This window comes from Hemiscyllium ocellatum, chromosome 7, assembly GCF_020745735.1.
Source record: "Hemiscyllium ocellatum isolate sHemOce1 chromosome 7, sHemOce1.pat.X.cur, whole genome shotgun sequence".
Lineage (NCBI taxonomy): Eukaryota > Metazoa > Chordata > Chondrichthyes > Orectolobiformes > Hemiscylliidae > Hemiscyllium > Hemiscyllium ocellatum.
The window spans coordinates 33384445-33391756 of NC_083407.1; positions in this window are offsets into that span (position 1 = coordinate 33384445).

Sequence of the window (7312 nt, forward strand, 5' to 3'; positions counted from 1 at the left end):
AACACGGAGACAGACCCTTTGGTCCAACTCATCCATGCTGACCAGATATCCCAACCCAATCTGATCTTACCTGCCAGCACCTGACCCATATCCCTCCAAACCCTTCCTATTCATATATCCATCCAAATGCCTCTTAAATGCTGTAATTGTACTAACCTCTACCACTTCCTCTAGTAGCTCATTCCATACATGTACCACCCTCTGTGTGAAAAGGTTGCCCCTTAGGTCTCTTTTATATCTTTCCCCTCTCACCCTCAACCTATGCCCTCTAGTTCTGAACTCCCCTACCCCAGGGAAAAGATTTTGTCTATTTATCTTATCCATGCCCCTTAAGATTTTATAAACATCTATAAGGTCACCCCTCAGCCTCCGACGCTCCAGGGAAAACAGCCCTAGCCTATTCAGCCTCTCCCGATAGATCAAATCCTCGAACCCTGGCAACATCCTTGTAAGTATTTTCTGAACCCTTTCTAGTTTCACAGCATTTTTCCAATAGGAAGGAGACCAGAATTACATACAATATTTGAACAGTGGCCTAACCAATGTCCTGTACAGCAATAATATGACCTCCCAACTCCCGTACTCAAAACTCTGACCAATGAAGGAAAACAGACCAAACGCCTTCTTCACTATCCTATATATCTGTGACTCCACTTTCAAGGAGCTATGAACCTGCACTCCAATGTCCCTTTGTTCAGCAACAGTCCCGAGGACCTTACCATTAAGTGTATAAGTCCTGCTAAGATTTGCTTTCCCAAAATGCAGCACCTCACATTTATCTAAATTAAACTCCATCTGTCACTTCTCAGCCCATTGACCCATCTGATCAAGATCCTGTTGTAATCTGAGGTAACCCTCTTCGCTGTCCACTACACCTCCAAACGTCATCTGCAAACTTACTAACTGTACCTCTTATGCTCGCATCCAAATTCTTTATGTACATGACAAAAAGTAGAGGGCCCAGCACCGACCCTTGTGGCACTCCACTGGTCACAGGCCTCCAATCTGAAAAACAAACCTCCACTACCAGCCTCTGTCTTCTACTTTTGAGCCAGTTCTGTATCCAAATAGCTAGTTCTCCCTGTATCCCATGAGATCTAACCTTGCTAGTCAGTCTCCCATGGGGACCTTTTCAAACACCTTACTGAAGTCCATATAGATCACATCTACCGCTCTGCCCTCATTGAACCTCTTTTTTACTTCTTCAAAAAACTCAATCAATTTTGGAGACATGATTTCCCATGCACAAAGCCATGTTGATTATCCCTAATTAGTCCTTTGTTTTCCAAATACATGTACACCCTGTCCCTCAGGATTCCCTTCAACAACTTGCCCACCACCGACATCAGGCTCACTGGTCTATAGTTCCCTAGTTTGTTCTTACCACCCTTCTTAAACAGTGGCACCACACTTGCCAGCTCCAGTCTTCCCGCACCTCAACTGTGACTATCGATAATACAAATATCTCAGCAAGAGGCCCAGCAATCACTTCTCTAGCTTCCCATAGAGCTCAAGGGTACACCTGATCAGGTCCTGAGGATTTATCCACCTTAAGCGTTTCAAGACATCCAGCACTTCTTCCTCTGTAATATGGACATTTTTCAAGATATCACCATCCATTTCCCTACATTCTATATCTTCCATGTCCTTTTCCACAGTAAATACTGATGCAAAATACTCATTTAGTATCTGCCCCATCTCCTGCGGCTCCACACAAAGACTGCCTTGCTGATCTTTGAGGGGCCCTCTTCTCTCCTAGGTATCCTTTTGTCCTTAACGTATTTGTAAAAACCCTTTGGATTCTCCTTAATTCTATTTGCCAAAGCCACCTCATGTCCCCTTTTTGCCCTCCTGATTTCTCTCTTAAGTATACTCCTATTGCCTTTATACTTTTCTAAGGATTCTTCTAGTACTGGATTATTTAGTCACCTGAGGACTCACAACAGCAGAGTTAGACTGTCATCTTCCATCCTGAGGGACTGCCTGAAAAGAAGATGATTTGCCATGAGGGGAATTGAAAAAAGAAGTAAGGAGCTTAAATCGTCCTTGTTGTACTGAGTGCAATCATGGTAACCTTATTTGCAGGTGATTGTAAATGTGTTGAAATCGGTTTAAGGAAGGTTTACCAGATTAATACCTGCAATGAGTGTATTGTTGTATTTGGAAAGGTTGGACAGGCCAGACAGCTTAATTTAAGAGTAATAGGCAACTTGACTGAAACTTACAAAACCCTGAGTGATTTTGATGGGTAGATGTGAAGAGACTGTTTCCTCTTACAACAGAATCTTAAATGAGGGGGTCATAAAATCATTGAACCACAGGGTACTGAAGAGGTCCTTCAACACATCCGGTCTGAACCGCATACAAGTAAAGGGGTGATCCTTTTACTTCAGAACTCTCTTTTTGGAAAGAAAATGGAAATAGAGTCTTTATTTTTGTTTTAGGCAGAAGTGGATAGATTTCTATTAAGTAAGGAGGAGAAAGATTATAAACATAGGTGGGAAAATGGATTTGAGATTATAATTAGTTCAGCTATGATCTTATTAAATGGTGAAACAGTCTCAATGGGCTGAATGGTCTACTTCTGATTATTGTTCTTGTGCTTCTATGTTATAAATGTGATAGTGAGGAGATGAGATAGAATAGATTTTGACATCTCCAAAAATGGGGCTTATGTAAAAGTCAACGCCTTTCATTTCAAATAAAGGTTAAGGCTCAGAAACTTTGTTTCTGAAGCTGAATTGAAGTTCACTTTTGACCATTAAGGCAGAGGTGTTGCAAGCAGTGTATAATCCATAAAAGTACATTCAAAACTAAAATCCTCATTGAATTAATGAAGTGATTATTGATGATAAAATTAAGATGTTTTCACCAATATTACTTGAAATGAGAAAACATTATTTTCAAATGCCAGTTCTTGGCCTGATGTAGACATTGATACATTTTATATTTCTAAACAATTAGGTTTTCTTTTAGATTTTACTGTTATTGAACACTGATAAAAATAGACTCAGCAGAAACAAAGGCTTGCCAGTAGAAATCAATGTGACCATTTTTTAATGATAACATTCAAATCGCTTCATGGGAGATCTTATTTGACAGTGTAACACTGTATAACATCAACATTTACACTCTTTGGTAAATTATTACAAATGTTTGATGAGTCAAAAACAGAAATGCTGTTAATTTCCAATGTCATTTAAATCTTTCCCAGAATTCTCAGGATTATAGGAATGTTGATACATTAATATTTCTCAAAATACGTAGATCTACTCAACAATCAGAAATTGCTGTGATTTGCAAATCGTTAATGCTTACCTTACATTTGTCTTTATTAGTTTTTTTTCTTTATCCTGTCCCCATCCACTACCTCTGTCCCAGTTATACTTTCCCAAGGGTCCTGAGACAGATGACTGCTTCCAAGGCTGCCTGTTAGGCAAGCGTATTCATTTTGAAGTGGATTAATGTGCTGCCACATGTTTGCAGACAGCAATTTTCCGAAAGATGATTTCAATTTTGCTTTTTGAACAGTAGATAATTGGGCAGACATTAACTCTGTGCTAATAGCCACTTCAACCTCACTGTTCCAAGTATAAAAATGCCATTCTGGTAAATCATGCCTTAAGGATTATTGACATTCTCAGGGATAAGATAATTTACCTCAATTGACCTACAGAATCTCTTAAATCTCCATGTATATTTTTCTTACATTAACTGTTTGAGGAAGAATGTGCACTGTCTTCCATTGTGGAGGAAATCCCCTACTCGCAGGAAAGAATAAGATCGGAGAATGCCGGAAACCCTGTCGAAGCAGAAATAGAGTTAACTTTTCTATTGTCAGAAGGAAAGGTTGGTGAGCTAAATTTTACTGGAAAGTTTAGGATCATTTTCAACAGGAATTTAAAATTGGGGTGCCCAACTTCTCGGGTCATGATTCAGAACTTGTCCACACACATTTAGACTAATCCTGGAAACATCCATCTTACCTTAATGGTTATGGCATCTGACTTAGTGTAGTCCATGTTGTTATCTTCTTCGTGCTGCCAGTTGCCAGGGGAGCCAAATAATGTTGTTCAAAAGTCATGTAGTTCAAATGAGCATTTGCCCTTCTGCTCCACAGGTGATTTCTGTCCTCCTTGAGTTCATATGAAGACAATTTTGTTGCAATGTGAAATCCAACGCCCCAGTTAAACTCTTGACCTGCCTCTATTCCTAGAGCAGATTGTTTCTGGTAGCCTACGTTCTTTCAAATAACCTTGCTTCAAAGTTCATTTGGCCAAATTGTCTCCAGAAGCTCCTCTGGAAGAGTACCTTACGTTGAGTAATATTGCCGCAACTTAAGTAATGGCCATGTAACATAAACAGAGGGGAGACTAAGAGTGGAGCTAGGTGGGAGGAGTGAAGTTGTTCAGTGGTGGCTAAGGAGATGTATGACCATACTCAGAGACACTGTGAGTAAGTGACCACCTGACAAAGGAGCAGCACTCTGAAAGCCAGTGTTTCCAATTAAACCTGATGGACTATAACCTGGCGTTGTGTGATTTTTAACTTTGTACTCCCCAGTCCAACACCGGCATCTCCAAATCAGGACCAAATGAGGTCAGCTCCTTGTGTCTCAACTCAGCTGCCGGGCTGCAAAGCCACAGAACTCTGATGACCTCAGGTGAGTGGTTAGGTTAGTTAATCACATATCATGTCTCACTCAACAGGTCACCAATCTTGCAATGTATTAAATATACTACATCATCGAGATAACAGCTCTCCACCACCACTGCCATTTTATCTCGCTCTCTTGCAATATAAGGTGGCACACAATAAAACTGAGTGGGGACAATTGGGAAACGATCCGAGTGTGATCATGCATCAGTCTCTGAAAGTAAACATGTAGGTGCAGCAGGCAGTAAAGAAGGTAAACTGCATGTTGGCCTTATAGCAAGAGGATTCAAGTATAGGAACAAGACTGGCTTATTACAAATATACTGCTCATTGGTAAGGCCACACCTGGAATATTGTGTGTAGCTTTGATCTCCTTATCTGAGGAGTGTAGAGGGAGTGTAATGAAGACTTGCTAAACTGAATACTGGGTTGGCAAGATTGATGTACGATGTGAGGTTGAGTTGTTCAGGATTGTATTCACTGGAGTTTGGAAGAACGGTGGGCAGGATCTGATAGAAATTGATAAGGTTCTACTGGGCTGAGACAGATTAGATGCATATGAGGGGTCATAGTTTAAGAGTAAGAGGTAATTTTTTCAGGACTGAAATAGGAGAAATTTCTTCACCCAGATAGCGGTGAGCCTGTGGAATTCACTTCTACAGAAAGTGGATGAGGCCAAGATATTATGTTTTTTCAAGAAGGATGTAAATGTAACTCTTTTGGCTAAAGGGATCAAGAGAAATGGGGGGAGGGTAATATTGAGATATTGAGCACAATGATCAGCCATGGTCATAATAAATACTGGAGCAGACTCGATTGGTCTACCCCTTCTCCTACCTCCTATGACATGCTGTTTTCACACACCAAGAAATGCCACTTGCCCAACCATGCTAGGACCGAGAAGGCTTTAGTACAGCACAGCATTGATAAAAAATAGCCATCATTCACCACGACGCTCGCAGCTAACATTTCCAATATTGGTGCTGCATGTACATTTGAGGGGTCAGTTAAAGTTGAAATATGCAAATTGTGATTCCACAGGCACCTACCAGACGAGGATATGAGAATTTTTTTTGCCAATTTCTAATTGAAATAGATGACTGTGAGGTGACATTAATAGCGCAGCATACAGGATGTTAATTGAAATGCTGGGATCATTGGTTGGCCTTGCAGGCAGCTTTCTGTGACTGTTATCGATCATGGAGGGATCCAACCCAAACTTGGCAGAAGGCAAGATACGGAGTTTGATCTCTTCACAGCACTGCTTCATCACTGTTATTGTAAAAAGCTAGAGATATTCAGTTCAGCTATCCTACTTGATGCAAACTTTGTGTGGAAAGGCTACATATTTCATACCTTGCCAATTACAGAGATTACAGCAGAACTCCCTAGCAAATCCAAACACTCCCTAAAACACTCAAATGTACTTTCAGAGATGAGCATTTGAAAAAATCCTTTAAAATTACCCGCTCCCTAGCTTGGGTATGTGGCGATTTAACTAATGGTAGAGCGGGGCCCAGGCAACGCAACAAGAAATAACTAGCTTTTGTCTCCAGAATAACATATACCAACACATTCAAGAACAGCTTCTTCCCCACTGTTTTTAGACTTCTGAATGGAGCTCCCAAATTTTAAATTTAGCATTGATCTCACTCTTTGTGCATCCTCACTGCAGCCATAACATCACTGTGCTCTATTACCCTATTACACATTGTATGGTATGATCTGTCTGTACTGCACAAAAAAAAAGCTTTTCACTGGACCGAGGTGTAGGTGACAATAGTAAATCAAATCAAATTGTATCAAAAATTGGCAAATTTCTTGCCAGAACTATGTTGCCCAAAATAGGATCCTTTGGCAGATCAAACTTTGTAACATCAGAGTGGTTTTGATTAAATCTTCTTGCATGTGTTCTTTCTTCACAGTGGGCCGTGCAGGAAAAAATTGATATCACAAGATGTTCCACAAAAGCAGCACGGGGCCTCCCAAAGCAGCACTTGCGTTAGTGCTAATCAAGGGAATTTCTAGCCTCTGATCTCTGGATGTAGAAAATACTTGCAGGAATATGTTTTGAATGTCTGGAAGATATTCAGAAAACTACGAGCGCTTATACCTCTTTAAGGATATTGAGGGCCATTAAAGGGATGTTGGGTCATTGTTTGCAGTGTAAAGGTAAAGTTGCTTGGAAGACTTGGAAAAATGTGAATCAAGAACAGAGGCCATTATCCCATTATCAAGTCATCTTTTATTTACACATGAACAGTCCTTGACGATAGTACTGCCTCATACAGTAGAAGGCATCAGGCTGTCAGTAACTCAGACACTCTACCTCTTTATGTCAGCCAGGGCTTAGCGATTGACATAATTAACAGCTCCAATCAGGGAATTTATATTCTATGACATTCTGCTGGCTGACCTTATTGCAGTCACTACATCTCTCTGTGCCTGTGTCTGAGTCTACGGTCATCGGCTGGCCTTTTATCTGTGAGAGCACTCTGGTGCATTTTAGCAACGGGTCAGATTCCTCCAACTCAGTGTCCAACTCAAGTGATAGGTAACGGTCATAAGCACGCATCTTATGCCAAGCATGTCTCAGTAGAAATTTATTCTTTTCTGGCAACAAAGGCATCGAGACAGCTAATTCCATCATAGCCAT